General features: G+C 51.3%; 2 pseudogenes; one reads left to right on the forward strand and one right to left on the reverse strand.

Moving 5' to 3' along the window:
- Nucleotides 1–1,318: 1,318 nt before the first annotated feature.
- LOC140688920 (syntaxin-binding protein 5 pseudogene) lies at nucleotides 1,319–3,943 on the forward strand (annotated as a pseudogene).
- A 1,288-nt stretch (nucleotides 3,944–5,231) lies between these two features.
- Nucleotides 5,232–5,972, reverse strand: LOC116279543 (ribosomal protein S6 kinase-like 1 pseudogene; annotated as a pseudogene).
- Between the last annotated feature and the right edge of the window lie 226 nt (nucleotides 5,973–6,198).

Here is a 6,198-nt window from a genome sequence, read left to right on the forward strand (position 1 = left end):
TTATTAATTTAAAACATATTTCAAAGCTACAGCAATCAACATAGTGTGCACCTGGCACAGGGATGGACATACAGCTTAATTCAATAGAATTGAGAGACCATTTATAGAAACTTGATTTGGGGAAATCAGATGGGAATTGAATAGCTTTATTTCTTAATAAAACTCTCAATTTTAAGATACTTTAAATCCACATGCAGTTACAAGAATGTCTTTTGACCATATTCTAATTGGACGATTAGTGTTTTTTACTGTTGAATTTTGAGGTTTTATGTATTCTAAATAGAGTGCTTTTCTCCACTATGTGATTTCCAAATCTTTCTTACATTCTGTAAGTCATCTTTTCATCTTCTTAATAGGGTATTTGGCACAGCAAAAGGTTTAAATTTTGATGAAGTCCCCTTTATCAATGTTTTCTTTTATGGATCCTGCTTTGGCATAAAGACAAAGGTTTTTGTTTTTGTTTTGTTTGTTTGTTTGCCTAGATCCTGAATATGTTCCTTTGTTTTTCTAAGAGTTTAATAGTTGGCGGGGGTGGGAGGGTCGCGGCGCGCATGCTGGGCAGCCTGGCTCCGCGGAGGCCCAGCGGCCGCCGCTGCTGCTCCGAGCGGCGTCGCTGCCGAGCGCCCAGGCGCCCTGTCAGGCGAGAGGGAGCGGCCCGGCGCGAGCGCGGGCGGGCGGCGGCGGCGGCGGCGGCGGCGGCGGCGGCGGCGGCGCCTGAGGAAGGCAGCGCCGGCTCTGGAGGAGCGAGGGCGGGCCAGTGCGGCGGAGAGCGCGGGGCCCCACCTGGGCGCCCTGCGGGCGGTGCCCGGCGGGCAGCGGCAGGCGAGGCCGAGCGGCGGCCGCGGACGGACAGCCGGCGCCCCCTGGGAGGAGGAGGAGCCGGAGCGGGAGGAAGCGCCGAGGGGCCGCGGGGCTCCGGGCGGGCGAGGAGCGGCGGGGCCGCGGGCCACGGACGCGGCGGCGGCGAGCCGGGGCGGCGGCGCGGCGCGGGGTCAGCCCGCCGCCGGGTGAGGCCGGGCGGAGCGGGCTGCGGGCGCCGCCGCCACTGCTGGGCCGCCGGGGCGCGGAGCGAGGCGGCGGCTGAAGCGGCGGCACAGCAGCCGCCACGAGCCGGCGGCCTCGGAGGAGGAGGGGTCGCCGCCGGGGCTCTGGTGGCCGCGGCGCTGTCGTCGTCGCAGGACTTCCTGTTCGGATTACCTGTTGCTTCTCCCCAGCTGCCTCCTTGCCTCCCATTGCCACCCTCTCCCACTCCTCCCCGCCTGGGTTCTTGCCCCTGCCCCGCCCGGGGCGCGCCCCTTACCGCCCCTCCTGGGCTGGGGGGAGCCCCGCCGAGACCAGGAGGACATTGAACATCAGGAAGGTGCCGGACGGCCTGGCCACCGGCTCGTCGTCAGCCTCGCAGCAGCAGCAGGAGCAGCAGCTCCACCAGCCTGGGAACCGGGAGCCCGAGATGCAGGAAGCGCTCCAGTCCCAGCACTTTCAGCTCTGCAAGGCTGTTCGCCATGGATTTCCCTATCGACCCTGACCCCTGACCTTTGACCCTGTGCAGAAGATCGTGGCATGGAGAACTTAGACTGGGGCTTTAAGGCTCTTTGGTCGTCCAGGAGTAGAATGTTACTGCCAACGTAACAGTGGCCCGGCAGTAATCCAGCTCCGGTTCCTGATTAACGAGTGCCTTGTGAGTGCCTTGGCTGATGACATCTTACATTTGTGGAATTTACGTCAAAAGAGACCTGCCATACGACATTCGCTTAAGTTTTGCAGAGAAAGTGTTACATTTTGCAGCCTGCCTTTTCAGAGTAAATGGCTCTATGTGGGCACCGAAGGAGGTAAGATACATACTGCGGAGGTAGATGCCTTCACACTCTCAGGCTACGTCATCGAGTGGAATAAAGCCATTGAACTGTCATCTAAATCTCACCCAGAACCTGTCGTCCATATAAGTGATAATCCAACGGATGAAGGAAAGCTTTTGATTGGCTCTGAGTCTGGAACAGTGGTTCTATGGGACCTCAAATCAAAGAAAGCTGACTATAGATACACATACGATGAGGCTATCCGCTCTGTAGCCTGGCATCATGAAGGAAAACAATTTGTTTGCAGTCATTCAGATGGCACCTTGACTAAATGGAATGTGAGATCCCCCACTAAGCCGTACAGACAATAACTCCACGTGGAAAACAGTTAAAGGATGGGAAGAAGCCAGAACCATGCAAACCTATCCTCAAGGTGGAATTCAAAACGACTAGCTCTGGGGAACCTTCTATTATTTTATCAGGTTTGTCATATGATACTGTAGGAAGAAGACCTTGCTTAACAGTTGTGCGTGGGGAAAGTACTGCAGTGCTAGAAGTGGACTATTCAGTTGTTGGTTTTCTAACACTCTGTGAAGCACCATACCCAAATGATTTTCCAGAACCGTATGCTGCGGTTGTTCTACTAGGAAAGGATTTAGTACTTAGAGATCTTGCATAAAATGGATATCCTATATTTGAAAATCCATACCCTTTGGGTATACATAAATCCCCTGGTACGTGTTGTGAATATTTTGCTGATTGTCCTGTGGAACTTATTCCCGCACTTTATTCTGTTGGAGCCAGACAGAAACGTCAAGGTTACAGCAAAAAGGAATGGCCCATTAATGGAGGTAGTTGGGGCTTGGGTGCTCAAAGTTACTCAGAAATAATTATTACAGGGCATGCTGATGGGTCAATTAAGTTCTGGGATGCTTCTGCAATAACTTTACAAGTATTATATAAACTAAGATGTCTGAACTATTTGAAAAGTCAAGAAATAAAGATGACAAGCCAAACACAGACATTGTATATGAAGATCCGTATGCCATTCAGAGCATCTCTTGGTGTCCAGGAAGTAGGATGCTGTGCATAGCTGGAGTTTCAGCTCACGTCATTATAGCTTCAGCAAACAAGGAGTGATTACAGAAGTCATTCCAATGCTTGAAGTTCGATTGTTATGTGAGATAAATGATGTGGAATCCACAGAGGGTGAACAGGCTCCACCTTTGCCAACACTGGTGGGGAGTGCCAATCCTCAGCCCATCCCTCCTCAGTCTCACCCTTCTACCAGTTGCAGTTCATCCAATGGACTTCACGATAATGTCCCTTGTTTAAAAGTTAAAAATTCGCCACTTACACAGTCTCCAGGTTGTCAGACAGAATTAGTTGGTGTGGGTGGATGGAGAACCACCACAGCAAATAGCCAGCCTGGCAGTTAATTCTTCCTATGGATTGGTAGTTTTTGGTAATTGCAATGGCCTTGCAATTGTTGACTGCCTCCAGAAAGCAGTACTTCTCAACCTGGGCGCTGTTGAATCATATGGCGCCAGTGATCCTTATCGGAGAGAGCCCCAATCTCTTCGACAAGCTCAACAACCTTCAGGAGCAGGTCTGTGCAATGTTAGCGAAGGGGCTGTAGTCCCAGAAGATTGCTGCAAATCTCCGACTTCTGCCAAGATGTTGAGGAAGTTAAGCCTGCCTACTGACCTAAAGCCTGACTTAGATATAAAAGATAATTCCTTCAGTCAGCCCAGAGTTCAAGTGTAACCAGCATTGATAAAGAATCCTGAGAAGCAATCTCTTCTCTTCATTTCTGTGCAACTTCTATTGGAAAGGCAGATTCATCTCCGTCACCATGTTTGTGGCTGGTACAACATTGGGAACAGTGCTTGTCATGGCGCTGAACCTTCCCCCGGAGGACAGCAAAGGCTTCTTCAGCCAGTAATCATGTCTCCAAGTGGTACTGTATTGAGGTTAAAAGAGGCGATCCTGAGAATGGCATTCCTGGATTCCACAGGCTGCTTAGTGCCACCTGCATGTGAGCCCTGGAGAGAACACAATGTTCCTGAAGGAAAGGATGAAAAGGAGAAACAAAAAATGAAGACGTGTCTCTGTGTCCCCCTCCTCAGCAAATAGTGAAAACCAGTATGCAGTGGTATGTTCTGAAAAGCTACCAAAAGGGAGAGTGGGGGAGGGATAAACTAGGAGTTCGGGATCAGCAGACATCAACCACTATATATGAAATAGATCAACAACAAGGTCCTCATGTAGAGCACAGGGAACTACACTCAATATCTTGTAATAGCCTATAATGCAGAAGAATGTGAATATGTGCGTATAACTGAATCACTATGCTGCACACCAGAAACTAACACAACATTGCAAGTCAACCAAACTTCAGTAAAAATAAATAAATATATTTAAACAATACCCTTAAAAACAAAAGAAAGACCGGGCCTTATGAATATCAGGTAAGTACTGCTATGGGGAGGGTGGAAGGCAGTTCTGAATACCCACTCTCAGCTTTTTAAAAATGAAATCTCTTTTTAAAAAATAAAACCCACTGAGTTCTTGGGACAATTAAAGCTTTGGTGAAATACATTATCCTTTCTTTTAAAATGCCCGAAATATCAAAGGCCAGGAGGAATCTCTCCTTGAGCAAACAAATCCAAAATGTTCAAATAGGTTCTCAATCACCAAGGCCCTCAGGAGCCGGGCATGTGAGCCAATGCAGGATGGAGAGGGGCAGATGGAGGGCTGGTGCCCCATTAAAGCCCACAGCCCCTCCTCTGCTCCCACTGACACTCAGGTATGTGAGCCAGCATTTCCAGATCTTCTGATTTTCCAGCAGAAGCAGAATATCTGGACTTCTCCATGAAACCTGCCAACTTTTAAATGCTGATAACTAATAATAATTTTTTTTTAAAACCCTGTGTTTGAGCCAAAAAAGTAAGAAGTTACTTGGCTGGCCTCTTTCTTCCCCATCCCTGACTTAAGGCCCAGCTCCTGGATGAAGCTCAGCAAATAGGCAGTGTTGTCTCCCAAGGCCCCCTGAGAGCAGATCCCGGCAGCCCAGCCAGCTGTCTAATGAGTTCCTGACCCATCCACCTCACTTTTCCCTGCCACCCCCTAACCCTGCCAGTATCTCTTCAGTCTGGAGAGTCCCCCCTAGCCCCTCTAACCCTCACAATGGGGCATCTCTTGGGGCACAAGGCTTCCCAAGCGGACCCTTGCTCCTCCCGGGTCTGGGCTGCTGCAGGCAAGCACTGTCATCCCGCTGCCTGGATCTGCCTGGGCAGAGCTCTGTAGTGGAACACGGTGACATCCACCCAGGCCTAGTTTTAGGGACCTGGGCCCAGTGGCCCTAACATCTCTCCTAATCTGGGGAGACTTGTGTTCCTGGCTTGGGAGTGAGACAGGCAAGGAAGTGGGATTTCAGGAGGGATGTGGAGTGGGTAAATTGAGTGCCCAAGAAAGTGTGAAAAAGGAAAGAGAAGACAGAACGGTTGGGCTTGGCCTGAAGTTGCACTTCCCAAGCACACAGGCCTCAGAATACGGGATTCCAAAAATGTTTTGCACATGACTGTCCTGGGGTGAAACAAATCCAAATTCGGGGGATTCTGTCCTAGACTTCCCTCTTGGAGATTCGCTGTGTACATTTGCATCCGAAAACCGTAAAGATTCCTTCTGGATGACTCCGACCACCCTGCAGCCCCTCAGCTGCTCCAGGGCTGAACTCAGTTGTGGATGGGCGGGAGCCCCAGGCTGCTGAAACCCGTGCCAGGACTGGCTCCGCTGCCCAGCGTCCTCTGCAGGTGGCAATTAAAGATCTCCTCCGCCCGCCGCAGGTACTTGGTAATTTTCAGCTTTGCAGCCTCGCGTCTCTCCTTGTTGGGATGGACGTGCACGCCTCGGAGCAGAACGTCCATGCCATTCTGGTAGTGATTGAAAGCTGCCTTGTAGCCCTGACTGACATCGCGTCCAGGGCCAGCCGGATCTGCGTGGCTGCGTCCACCAGGTAGTCGCGTTTGGTCACATCAGGCTCCCCCGGAGCCACCTGGCTGTGAATCTGTTCCAGGTACATTCGGGCCTGGCAACGTGCTTCTGATCAGGACTGGGCTCCAGGCAAGGGCCAGGGCCAGGGCCGGGGGAACCCTCGCAGGCTACCAGGCTCATGGCTGCCCTGCAGCTGGGACCTGCCCGAGCCAGGAGTTTGGTCCGCATGGCCAGACCTAGCCCTGCCGCCACCGCCCCTTCGCCCCCGTGGGGGACCTCGCGCTGCCTGCGGCTGCTCTCGGCCCTCCAGCCCCAAAATATGCCTCTTGAAAGTAGAAATAAGCAGTGGAGAAAGCTATTAACATGGCAAATGAAATTATCTTAGGTAAATATTATCAGATTCCAT

Source organism: Vicugna pacos, chromosome 24, assembly GCF_048564905.1.
Source record: "Vicugna pacos chromosome 24, VicPac4, whole genome shotgun sequence".
In the NCBI taxonomy this organism is placed as follows: domain Eukaryota; kingdom Metazoa; phylum Chordata; class Mammalia; order Artiodactyla; family Camelidae; genus Vicugna; species Vicugna pacos.